The sequence below is a fragment of the Coregonus clupeaformis genome, chromosome 7 (assembly GCF_020615455.1).
Source record: "Coregonus clupeaformis isolate EN_2021a chromosome 7, ASM2061545v1, whole genome shotgun sequence".
In the NCBI taxonomy this organism is placed as follows: Eukaryota; Metazoa; Chordata; class Actinopteri; order Salmoniformes; family Salmonidae; genus Coregonus; species Coregonus clupeaformis.
In genome coordinates, this window is record NC_059198.1 from 34,918,459 (window position 1) to 34,931,898 (window position 13,440).

The window sequence follows — 13,440 nt, forward strand, 5'->3', positions numbered from 1 at the left end:
CAGAAAAACGCATGTCAAAATTGTTATGAATTGATTTGCATTTTAATGAGGGAAATAAGTATTTGACCCCTCTGCAAAACATGACTTAGTACTTGGTGGCAAAACCCTTGTTGGCAATCACAGAGGTCAGACGTTTCTTGTAGTTGGCCACCAGGTTTGCACACATCTCAGGAGGGATTTTGTCCCACTCCTCTTTGCAGATCTTCTCCAAGTCGTTAAGGTTTCGAGCCTGACGTTTGGCAACTCGAACCTTCAGCTCCCTCCACAGATTTTCTATGGGATTAAAGTCTGGAGACTGGCTAGGCCACTCCAGGACCTTAATGTGTTTCTTCTTGAGCCACTCCTTTGTTGCCTTGGCCGTGTGTTTTGGGTCATTTTCATGCTGGAATACCCATCCACGACCCATTTTCAATGCCCTGGCTGAGGGAAGGAGGTTCTCACCCAAGATTTGACGGTACATGGCCCTGTCCATCGTCCCTTTGATGCGGTGAAGTTGTCCTGTCCCCTTAGCAGAAAAACACCCCCAAAGCATAATGTTTCCACCTCCATGTTTGACGGTGGGGATGGTGTTCTTGGGGTCATAGGCAGCATTCCTCCTCCTCCAAACACGGCGAGTTGAGTTGATGCCAAAGAGCTCGATTTTGGTCTCATCTGACCATAACACTTTCACCCAGTTCTCCTCTGAATCATTCAGATGTTAATTGGCAAACTTCAGACGGGGCTGTATACAGTGGGGAGAAAAAGTATTTAGTCAGCCACCAATTGTGCAAGTTCTCCCACTTAAAAAGATGAGAGAGGCCTGTAATTTTCATCATAGGTACACGTCAACTATGACAGACAAATTTAAACAAAAAATTAATAATCATATTGTAGGATTTTTAATGAACTTATTTGCAAATTATGGTGGAAAATAAGTATTTGGTCACCTACAAACAAGCAAGATTTCTGGCTCTCACAGACCTCTAACTTCTTCTTTAAGAGGCTCCTCTGTCCTCCACTCGTTACCTGTATTAATGGCACCTGTTTGAAATTGTTATCAGTATAAAAGACACCTGTCCACAACCTCAAACAGTCACACTCCAAACTCCACTATGGCCAAGACCAAAGAGCTGTCAAAGGACACCAGAAACAAAATTGTAGACCTGCACCAGGCTGGGAAGACTGAATCTGCAATAGTTTGCAGCTTGGTTTGAAGAAATCAACTGTGGGAGCAATTATTAGGAAATGGAAGGCATACAAGACCACTGATAATCTCGCTCGATCTGGGGCTCCATGCAAGATCTCACCCCGTGGGGTCAAAATGATCAAATCCCAGAACCACACGGGGGGACCTAGTGAATCACCTGCAGAGAGCTGGGACCAAAGTAACAAAGCCTACCATCAGTAACACACTACGCCGCCAGGGACTCAAATCCTGCAGTGTCAGACGTGTCCCCCTGCTTAAGCCAGTACATGTCCAGGCCCGTCTGAAGTTTGCTAGAGTGCATTTGGATGATCCAGAAGAGGATTGGGAGAATGTCATATGGTCAGATGAAACCAAAATAGAACTTTTTGGTAAAAACTCAACTTGTCGTGTTTGGAGGACAAAGAATGCTGAGTTGCATCGAAAGAACACCATACCTACTGTGAAGCATGGGGGTGGAAACATCATGCTTTGGGGCTGTTTTTCTGCAAAGGGATCAGGATGACTGATCCGTGTAAAGGAAATAATGAATGGGGCCATGTATCGTGAGATTTTGAGTGAAAACCTCCTTCCATCAGCAAGGGCATTGAAGATGAAACGTGGCTGGGTCTTTCAGCATGACAATGATCCCAAACACACCGCCCGGGCAACGAAGGAGTGGCTTCGTAAGAAGCATTTCAAGGTCCTGGAGTGGCCTAGCCAGTCTCCAGATCTCAACCCCATAGAAAATCTTTGGAGGGAGTTGAATGTCCGTGTTGCCCAGCAACAGCCCCAAAACATCACTGCTCTAGAGGAGATCTGCATGGAAGAACGGGCCGAAATACCAGCAACAGTGTGTGAAAACCTTGTGAAGACTTACAGAAAACGTTTGACCTGTGTCATTGCCAACAAAGGGTATATAACAAAGTATTGAGAAACTTTTGTTATTGACCAAATACTTATTTTCCACCATAATTTGCAAATAAATTCATAAAAAATCCTACAATGTGATTTTCATAGTTGACGTGTACCGAAAATTACAGGCCTCTCTCATCTTTTTAAGTGGGAGAACTTGCACAATTGGTGGCTGACTAAATACTTTTTTCCCCCACTCTATGTGCTTTCTTGAGCAGGGGGACCATGTGGGCGCTGCAGGATTTCAGTCTTTCACGGCGTAGTGTGTTACCAATTGTTTTCTTGGTGACTATGGTCCCAGCTGCCTTGAGATCATTGACAAGATCCTCCCGTGTAGTTCTGGGCTGATTCCTCACCGTTCTCATGATCATTTCAACTCCACGAGGTGAGATATTGCATGGAGCCCCAGGCCGAGGGAGATTGACAGTTACTTTGTGTTTCTTCCATTTGCGAATAATCGCACCAACTGTTGTCACCTTCTCACCAAGCTGCTTGGCGATGGTCTTGTAGCCCATTCCAGCCTTGTGTAGGTCTACAATCTTGTCCCTGACATCCTTGGAGAGCTCTTTGGTCTTGGCCATGGTGGAGAGTTTGGAATCTGATTGATTGATTGCTTCCGTGGACAGGTGTCTTTTATACAGGTAACAAACTGAGATTAGGAGCACTCACTTTAAGTGTGTGCTCCTAATCTCAGCTCGTTACCTGTATAAAAGACTCCTGGGAGCCAGAAATCTTTCTGATTGAGAGGGGGTCAAATACATATTTCCCTCATTAAAATGCAAATCAATTTATAACATTTTTGACATGCGTTTTTCTGGATTTTTTTATTGTTATTCTGTCTCTCACTGTTCAAATAAACCTAACATTAAAATTATAGACTGATAATTTCTTTGTCAGTGGGCAAACGTACAAAATCAGCAGGGGATCAAATACCTTTTTTCCCTCACTGTTCATGGGGGTACCTTTGCAGAGTCAATGTGCGGGGGCACCGGCTAGTTGAGGTAGTTGAGGTAATATGTACATGTGGGTAGAGTTAAAGTGACTATGCATAAATAATTAACAGTGTAGCTGCAGCGTAAAAAGATGGGGTGGGGGTGGGGGGGCAGTGCAAATAGTTTGGGTAGCCATGATTAGCTGTTCAGGAGTCTTATGGCTTGGGGGTAGAAGCTGTTGAGAAGTATTTTGGACCTAGACTTGGCACTCCGGTACTGCTTGTCGTGCGGTAGCAGAGAGAACAGTCTATGACTAGGGTGGCTGGAGTCTTTGACAATTTTGAGGGCCTTCCTCTGACACCGCCTGGTATAGAGGTTCTGGATGGCAGGAAGCTTGGCCCCAGTGATGTACTGGGCCGTACGCACTACCCTCTGTAGTGCCTTGCGGTCGGAGGCCGAGCAGTTGCCATTCCAGGCGGTGATGCAACCAGTCATATTACATTAAGAACAGATTGCCCATCCATTATATAACCCACAGGAACAAGATTTTTAGACCAACATAGGAACAACAAAGTGTAACATAGAAGAGCAACAATAGTCCACATACAAAATGGCAGCAGTTCAAATGATCAAAGTTGAAAAACAACATTGAAAGGATGGCTGAATGAGCATCGAGTCCATCTTTGGCCTTTCTTGACATTCTTTGGGCCTGAGTGACAGTGATTGTAGGTGTGTGTGTGTGTGTGTGTTTAAAGCGCTAGAAGACCCCTAAACCCGATGCACAAGAGGAACATTCGTCATCATCGATATCGATATGTGCATTGATTTCACTATGCTCCATTAGACATTGGTCAGCTAGTTGGAGAGCGAGGGGTCAGATCTGAAAGAGAAAACACAATAGAAACTGAAATTAGTACATAAAACCAAGTAATACAATTGACTGGGGATCAATAAAGTACATTTCAATTTTGACTGGAAAGGTCTCTCAGAGGTAAGAGGCAACCTTACATAGAAATAGATCATATATGTAACCTATATCATATATACTGTATGTATTACATATATCTGCATGCAACCTTACCTCTGAGAGCGGCAGAGGACATGTGGGCTTTATCAAGTTACTCTTAGAGAGAGCCTCTGTCATCCAGAAGAGAGCACTAGAACAGTACTCCAACTGGGAATGAGAGAGAGGGGGCAGAGAAGGAGGGAGAAAGGGGGGAGAGAAGGAGGGAGAAGGACGGAGAGAAAGAGAGTGAGAGAGAGGGGGGTGAGAGGGGTGACCATGACAGATGGGCTCTGTACAGTGCTGAGCAGGCAGATACAACAGCAGCAGTCCAAATGTAGAGGGAGACCTGCTCTGATTCTCCGCACCTTAGCACAAATCACAACTGCTGCTACCACACTCTTATTTGATTTGTACTATTTCTTACTGTTGTTGCATTGTCAAGAAGAAGCCTGCAAGTAAGCATTTCGTTGGACGATGTATGCCATGCGTATACCGTACATACGACTAACAAAACTTGAAAGTTGAACCATCCCGTCTATTAAGGACCACTGAAACTTCAGGCACGTTTGTCTCATTGCCACTGGGCAGATAAAGCAGGCGTTTGCAGCCTGTGTGTGTGTGTGTGTGTGTGTGCTGCGACCAGCGGCCCAGGCTGACACTGACCTCGGTCTCCAGCATTCTCAGCCTGTGGTCGTGGACCCAGTTCTCTGCCATCTGCTTTAAGACACTGTCCATCCTTCATACACGACCACAACACAGGACCACAACACAGGTTAAAGGCCAATTCACTTCTCAGTCAATTCAGGAAGTGAATTGAAGTTCGATTCGTTAATTGAAAATGTAATTGACCCAATCCCTAACACAGGAGGGCCATCAGCTACAGCATCTCAACCATTCTATTCATTAGCCTGATCAAGCTGAGCTGTTAACTGAAGCTGTTAAAATAATCTGGCATCTAGTCTATGAAATAAATAAGTGGCCGAAGGTGAGAGATGAAGAGATGTCTCACTTGACGGAGGTGCGTTTGAGTCTCTCTGAGTCTCTCTTTCTTGTTTGTTCTGAGCAAACAGTATATTCTCTTTCTGGATGGCCTCCCACGTGTTCAGTCTACTGGCCTCCCTACCATGGATCTCCAGAACTGAAGGAGGGATAGAAGAGGAGGGGAAGAGAGGGAAGAACAAAGAAATTGTGAAGAAGTGAAAATGAGAAAAATGGAAGTGGACTTCTAAAATACTTTAAGTAAATTATCTGATCATTGGTCTTCCTCCAGGGCCGGTGTTATAGGTGGCCCTTAGGGGGCCTGGCCCGCCCTACCGTATATCCTTGCCCGTCCAAACAAAATATAAAAATATAAATAATTTATTTGACAGAGATACGCAAAGACAGAAAGATGCATCAATCTTAGATAAAGCATCTGAGTGAGCGAAACAGCGCCTCTCTGTCTCAACAAGTGTAGTCCATGTATCTGATGCTGTCTGGCCAAAAAGAGTATGACATGCCATACTCTCATAGGGCTATAGATATATGGGCTATAGTAAGACAGAGGGACACTCACTCTGATGCTTTCTCCGGTGAGATAGTTTCAGCCACTTGCGGATTGAAGGAAAGTTGGCGGGTGCACAGTGCACTGTTCAGATGCTGGACATTTTTGGGGACGAACCTGCAAAGCTAACCTACTTTTTGAATTGATTTGTTTGACAATCTGATGAAAACATCATGACTGGTTGTGTTCATGCCACATTAACATGTAAGACATGTTTACAGTTAAATTACATGTCTTTACAATAAACCCCATACATTTTTTAAAATAAATACATAGGAGGTCCCGTGAGAAAACGTGCCATCCTACAGAAATCTCCCGAGTGGCGCAGTGGTCTAAGGCACTGCGTCGCAGTGCTAGCTGTGCCACTAGAGATCCTGGTTCGAATCCAGGCTCTGTCGTAGCCGGCCGCGACCAGGAGACCCGTGGGGCGGCGCACAATTGGTCCAGGGTAGGGGATGGAATGGCCGGCGGGGATGTAGTTCAGTTGGTAGAGCATGATGTTTGCAACTCCAGGGTTGTGGGTTTGATTCCCACGGGGGGCCAGTATGAAAACAATAATAATGTATGCACTAACTAAGTCGCTCTGGATAAGAGCGTCTGCGCAAATGTCTGTCCAACTGATTCGTTCTGGCGCGGACCTGTTTTCCTCGCTGTCTCCCTTTCTCCCTCCCCTCTCTCACCAAAGAGTTTGATCTTGCGGATGTGTCTCTTGATGAGGATGAAGGGTGGTGCCAGACAGGGTCTGGAATGGTACTCCACGATCAGGTTGTAGCGCTGGAACTTCCAGTAGGTGTCGCTGTGCTCCTGCACTTTGGAGAATGTGTGACTGGAGGAAAGAGAGAGAGAATGGCAGCCACAGTGAAATGCCTGAATATCAGGGAATAGGTGATTCTCACTCATATACATTTTGGGTTTTTTATTATACCTTTTAGTTCATGACGTTTTGGGAACAAATTAAGCACATGAAAGCAGAGCCGGAAAACATATGGAATATGACAACACTCAAGTAAAACATTAAAAAATTCAATCAAATTGATTAAATTAAATTAAATCCAACAACACTATTCAAGACACAGTGAGGAACTAGATAAGATAAGAGGAATTCAGCCCACGGATTAGAGGGGCCTACTGAATGAGTGACGATCTGTCAAGGGGAACACAAAGAGAGTGAAAAAGGGGTAGGGAGGGGGTGCTAGATGGAAAAGAGTGTTAGAGAGTTTATTCTCATTGAAAAGAAGTGAAGTAGAGGTATTGGTCTGAAATGTCAATTTACATAATATGTTAATAATAATGTAAGGTTTTCGAATTAAGAAAAAATTACTTTCAATAAAGGCATCAGGTAAGAAGTCAATTATTCCACGAATACGAATATAAGGGAAGTAGGCAGGACTTTCATAGGGTTTAACTGGATTGCTTTTCGGCCTACCTTGCTTCATTTCATCAATATCATGCAAATCATTACATGAAAAAAAGCCAATTGCGACTTAAAAAAGTTGCTTATTCACTGGGAAGTTGATACTTGTGTTTCTGCTCACTTTTGCATTGAAATAAATTACGGTATTCCGCAATTCCCTTAAAGCTATGGCGTCAATTTCAGAGTAACAGGCTTCTACTGCAATTTCAGATTAAAATAAATAAATAAACAAGTCTCTAATATAAGGAAAATGCCTATACACTTTAGCTGTTTCAAAAACATTGCTCCGCTATAACGATTTTTACTGTAGGGGTGTTGGGCTGAACGAGACAATTCTGTTTACATTGCCCTGCTTGTAGGGGGCCACTGTCGTGCTAGTGCCGTGTGCGACCTCCGATGGTAGTGCTCGAGATGTAAGAAATTCGCAAGTTTACATTACAGTAGCCTCATCAAGAACCAGGCTTCCCTAAACGTAAAGCTTGGGGAAGTTCATGGCACAAAATCAGCTAAAATGGTGTGGGAACCCGATGTAAATCAGTGACTCCTCATAACACTTAAAAGAAATCAAATGCATTGCTTGGGCGGATGTTAACATGCAGCACCAATCAAACACATCAAACCAATCAACTGCCTTGCTTGGGCAGAGCACTCCTTCAACTCACTACAGACCCTGGTTCTATTCCAGGCTGTATCACAACCGGCCGTGATTGGGAGTCCATAAGGCGGCGCACAATTGGCCCAGCGTCGTCCGGGTTAGGGTTTGGCCGGGGTAGGCCTTCATTGTAAATAAGAATTTGTTCTTAACTGACTTGCCTAGTTTTTTTTACTCCTTTACCCAGCACTCCTTCATCAGGCATGTGGGGGGAGGGTTCTTGAAATGTAACATCTATTAAAAATCTGAGAACATTCAAACCATTTTGGCTATACAAAATCCTCCAGACTTCCAAGGGAAGCGTGACAACAAACGTGATTTGGAGGTATGGCTACGCGAGACTAACATTACAGTAATGTCTCTCGAGAATCGATACCTCTCTAAGGTATCTCTCGATAATCTCCTCAACTCATCAAAGTGAAAAGAGACAGAGTGAAAGAGGGACAGAGAATGAAAGAGGGACAGACATTGAAAGAGGGACAGAGAGAGAAATAGGGACAGAGAGAGAAAGATGGACAGACAGAGGGTCCATCACCTGAACATGGCAATGAGCAGGTTGACCAGGAGGATGTTGGTGACCAGCAGGAAGATGACCAATAACATGCCCAATTTTGGGAAGTACTCATGCAGGGCTCTGCCCCAGCCTCGACCAGGCTGGCATTATTGGTGCACTCTCTCACCTCCTCCAGTTGATCAGCTACGGACAGAGATATGGAGAGGAGGGAGGGAGGGAGATGGTGAGAGGTGGAAAGTTTGAAAGGATGGGAAGAAGCAGAAGGAGGGGTGTGAAGAATAAATATTTAAAATGGTACGGCAAAGAGGGTAGATTGGGCAGAGGTTGAAGTATGGGATTGAGAGGGGATGCAGAGAGTGAGAGGGGTGAAAGGATAGATAGAGACCAGTTTATATAAAATTTCCTTTAGCAGACACTCTAATCCAGAGTGATTTACAGTTAGTGCATTCATTTTAAGAGAGCTAGGTGAGAATATACTATGTTACATACACATGCAAACCACATTCCTACAAAAACATCCATTTCGTGTATGGGGATCTATCCAAATATGTGGAGGTATGGCCTGTAGAACGCCATGCGAAATATCCAACCAGGACGGGGGTCATAGGACTTGAGCAGCTCCTAATTGGCTACGCCGTAGGCCATGAGCCACACCGCCAGGAAGAAGAGGGAAAAAAATATGTATTTCATCTGCCAATCAGGAGGTGAACAGAATATTACATCGGGGAAAATAACATAACTTTTCTATTTTTTTTGCAGTTTTGACACTTTTCTTTGGATACTAGTTGTTCCTGCCAAAACCAGCACCTGGATCTAGACCACAGAGATAGTTAGAGGACTCTAGTGCCCAAAATCCCATTTTAGCATGGCCAGCGCCATTAAAGACTTTCACAATTTTTAAGTAGTCAATTGGGTGGGACTTCCTATGGGTTAAGGAAGGATCACATAATTCCATGCAGGTCATCAGAAGAGATCAGCCAATTAATTATACTCATGAGCATAACTTCCATAACTGCAGGTGGCAGTAAATCGCAAACATTGGCTTTATACCTGTTCAAACAACACACTCTAGGTGGCAGTAGGCACCCTTAGAGACAGTAGATACAGCGAGACATCCCTCTCCCTTATTCTTTCTGATCGGGTGGGGCCTACTTATTGCCCCCACCCCTTATTGCCCCAGAGACGGTAGAGAAAGGAGACAATTTTTTTGGGCCAGTGAGATGTCGGGGCAGGGCAGGTGGGGCGATCCGAGCAGGGAGGGGACAATAAGTAGACCAAAGCCAGCTGTTCACTCTTGCGTGTGACCATGCCAGAGATTATAGAGGAACTGTGAGCTCTCGCGGCGAAGGATTCTCACGCGAGAGAGGGAACACCTACTTACACAGACAGGAACCTTGAAAAATTCTATGGTGTGTGGCTTAAGTTGTTCATCTTAATTTATCCACCATCTTCAGCACCCTTTCAGTTTGTTTGCCAACTCATAGAAGTAGTTGAAGAAGAAAATGGACTACTTCAAAATGAAGATGGCCTCAATGGCGCTGTCCATGCTCTCACAGATGCTGTCCATGCTCTCATAATGAGACAGATACAACGACGCAATGTCTATCTAAGTCTATTACTTAGACGCACTGCAGTGCACAGGGTTTTCTCTTTCTTTTTAGAAAGCCCTCACCATTTTCTCAACAATGATGATCTTGGGTCCCAGCTGTTTGTGGATGGCGAAGATGTGGATGAGACGGAGGGTAAACACCATGTAGTCCACAGCCAACACAGCACGGCCAAACTCATAGGACCACGGGAACATTCTAGAACACACAACAAACGCCTGGCTATAGTCACAGGGACACACACACACACAATCCATATATGTATTTATTTATTAGGATACCCATTAGCTGTTGCTCATGCAGCTGCTACTCGTCCTGGGGTCCACACACAAAACATAAAATATAACATAATACAGAACATTAATAGACAAGGACAGCTCAAGGACAGAACTACATACATTTAAAATAATAATGGAAATGAGAAAGCCTTGTTTACATCAACACACAGACACATATAAACACGTGTACATACAGTGGGGGAAAAAAAGTATTTAGTCAGCCACCAATTGTGCAAGTTTTCCCACTTAAAAAGATGAGAGAGGCCTGTAATTTTCATCATAGGTACACGTCAACTATGACAGACAAATTGAGATTTTTTTTCTCCAGAAAATCACATTGTAGGATTTTTAATGAATTTATTTGCAAATTATGGTGGAAAATAAGTATTTGGTCACCTACAAACAAGCAAGATTTCTGGCTCTCACAGACCTGTAACTTCTTCTTTAAGAGGCTCCTCTGTCCTCCACTCGTAACCTGTATTAATGGCACCTGTTTGAACTTGTTATCAGTATAAAAGACACCTGTCCGCAACCTCAAACAGTCACACTCCAAACTCCACTATGGCCAAGACCAAAGAGCTGTCAAAGGACACCAGAAACAAAATTGTAGACCTGCACCAGGCTGGGAAGACTGAATCTGCAATAGGTAAGCAGCTTGGTTTGAAGAAATCAACTGTGGGAGCAATTATTAGAAAATGGAAGACATACAAGACCACTGATAATCTCCCTCGATCTGGGGCTCCACGCAAGATCTCACCTCGTGGGGTCAAAATGATCACAAGAACGGTGAGCAAAAATCCCAGAACCACACGGGGGGACCTAGTGAATGACCTGCAGAGAGCTGGGACCAAAGTAACAAAGCCTACCATCAGTAACACACTACGCCGCCAGGGACTCAAATCCTGCAGTGCCAGACGTGTCCCCCTGATTAAGCCAGTACATGTCCAGGCCCGTCTGAAGTTTGCTAGAGTGCATTTGGATACTCCAGAAGAGGATTGGGAGAATGTCATATGGTCAGATGAAACCAAAATAGAACGTTTTGGTAAAAACTCAACTCGTCGTGTTTGGAGGACAAAGAATGCTGAGTTGCATCCAAAGAACACCATACCTACTGTGAAGCATGGGGGTGGAAACATCATGCTTTGGGGCTGTTTTTCTGCAAAGGGACCAGGACGACTGATCCGTGTAAAGGAAAGAATGAATGGGGCCATGTATCGTGAGCTTTTGAGTGAAAACCTCCTTCCATCAGCAAGGGCATTGAAGATGAAACGTGGCTGGGTCTTTCAGCATGAAAATGATCCCAAACACATTGCCCAGGCAACGAAGGAGTGGCTTCGTAAGAAGCATTTCAAGGTCCTGGAGTGGCCTAGCCAGTCTCCAGATCTCAACCCCATAGAAAATCTTTGGAGGGAGTTGAAAGTCCGTGTTGCCCAGCGACAGCCCCAAAACATCACTGCTCTAGAGGAGATCTGCATGGAGGAATGGGCCAAAATACCAGCAACAGTGTGTGAAAACCTTGTGAAGACTTACAGAAAACGTTTGACCTGTGTCATTGCCAACAAAGGGTATATAACAAAGTATTGAGAAACTTTTGTTATTGACCAAATACTTATTTTCCACCATCATTTGCAAATAAATTCATAAAAAATCCTACAATGTGATTTTCTGGATTTTTTTTTCTCATTTTGTCTGTCATAGTTGACGTGTACCTATGATGAAAATTACAGGCCTCTCTCATCTTTTTAAGTGGGAGAACTTGCACAATTGGTGGCTGACTAAATACTTTTTTCCCCCACTGTATATACAGTACCAGTCAAAAGTTTGGACACACCTCCTCATTCAAGGGTTTTTCTTTATTTTTACTATTTTCTACATTGTAGTATAATAGTGAAAACATAAAATCTATGAAATAACACATATGGAATCATGTAGTACCCAAAAACGTGTTAAACAAATCCAAATATATTTTATATTTGAGATTCTTCAAAGTAGTCACCCTTTGCCTTGATGACAGCTTTGCACACTCTTGGCATTCTCTCAACCAGCTTCACCTGGAATGCTTTTCCAACCGTCTTGAAGGAGTTCCCACATATTCCTTCATTCTGCGGTCCAACTCATCCAAAACCATCTGTGGTAGCCATGCTGGTTAAGTGTGCCTTGAATTCTAAATAAATCACAGACAGTGTCACCAGCAAAGCACCCCCACCCCATCACACCTCCTCCTCCATGCTTCACGGTGGGAAATACAAATGCGGAGATCATCCGTTCACCTACACGGCGGTTGGAACCAAAAATCTCAAATTTGGACTCATCAGACCAAACGACAGATTTCCACCAGTCTAATGTCCATTGCTCATGTTTCTTGGCCCAAGCAAGTCTCTTCTTACTATTGGTGTCCTTTAGAAGTGGTTGCTTTGCAGCATTTCGACCATGAAGGCCTGATTCACGCACTCTCCTCTGAACAGTTGATGTTGACAGGTGTCTGTTACTTTAACTCTGTGAAGTATTTATTTGGGCTGCAATTTATGAGGCTGGTAACTCTAATGAACTTATCCTCTGCAGCAGAGGAACCTCTGGCTCTTCCTTTCCTGTGGCGGTCCTCATGAGAGCCAGTTTCATCATAGCTCTTGATGGATTTTGCGACTGCACCTGAAGAAACTTTCAAAGTTCTTGAAACTTTCCGTATTGACTGACCTTCATGTCTTAAAGTAATGATGAACTGTCGTTTCTCTTTGCTTTTTTGAGCTGTTCTTGCCATAATATGGACTTGGTCTTTTACCAAATAGGGCTATCTTCTGTATACCTTGTCACAACACAACTGATTGGCTCAAACGCATTAAGAAGGAAAGAAATTCCACAAATTAACTTTTAACAAGGCACACCTGTTAATTGAAATGCATTCCAGGTGACTACCTCATGAAGCTGGTTGAGAGAATGCCAAGAGTGTGCAACGCTGTCATCAAGGCAAAGGGTGGCTACTTTGAAGAACCTCAAATAATTTTAATTTGTTTAACACTTTTTTGGTTACTACATGATTCCATATTTCATAGTTTTGATGTCCTCACTATTATTCTACAATGTAAAAAAGAGTACAAATAAAGAAAAACCCTTGAATGAGTAGGTGTGTCCAAACTTTTGACTGGTAGTGTATATAATTGGTATCTATTATTTGCAAACTTTGCCATGAAATGAGCAGCAGCAGTAAGCCTACAGATCCATCGCTAGACCGGCCCATTATATGGCACATTTCTCACTTGCTAGATTCAGCAATTAAAGGGCCAGATGCACAATTAAAGAAGAATTACAATCAAAAATATATTTCGTTGTTTCTCTATGAGCAATTGTAATTTTGAGAGTGGAAAACAAAACAAATCTAAAACCAGGAAAAATGTAACTGAGAAAACATAATTTGGGGAA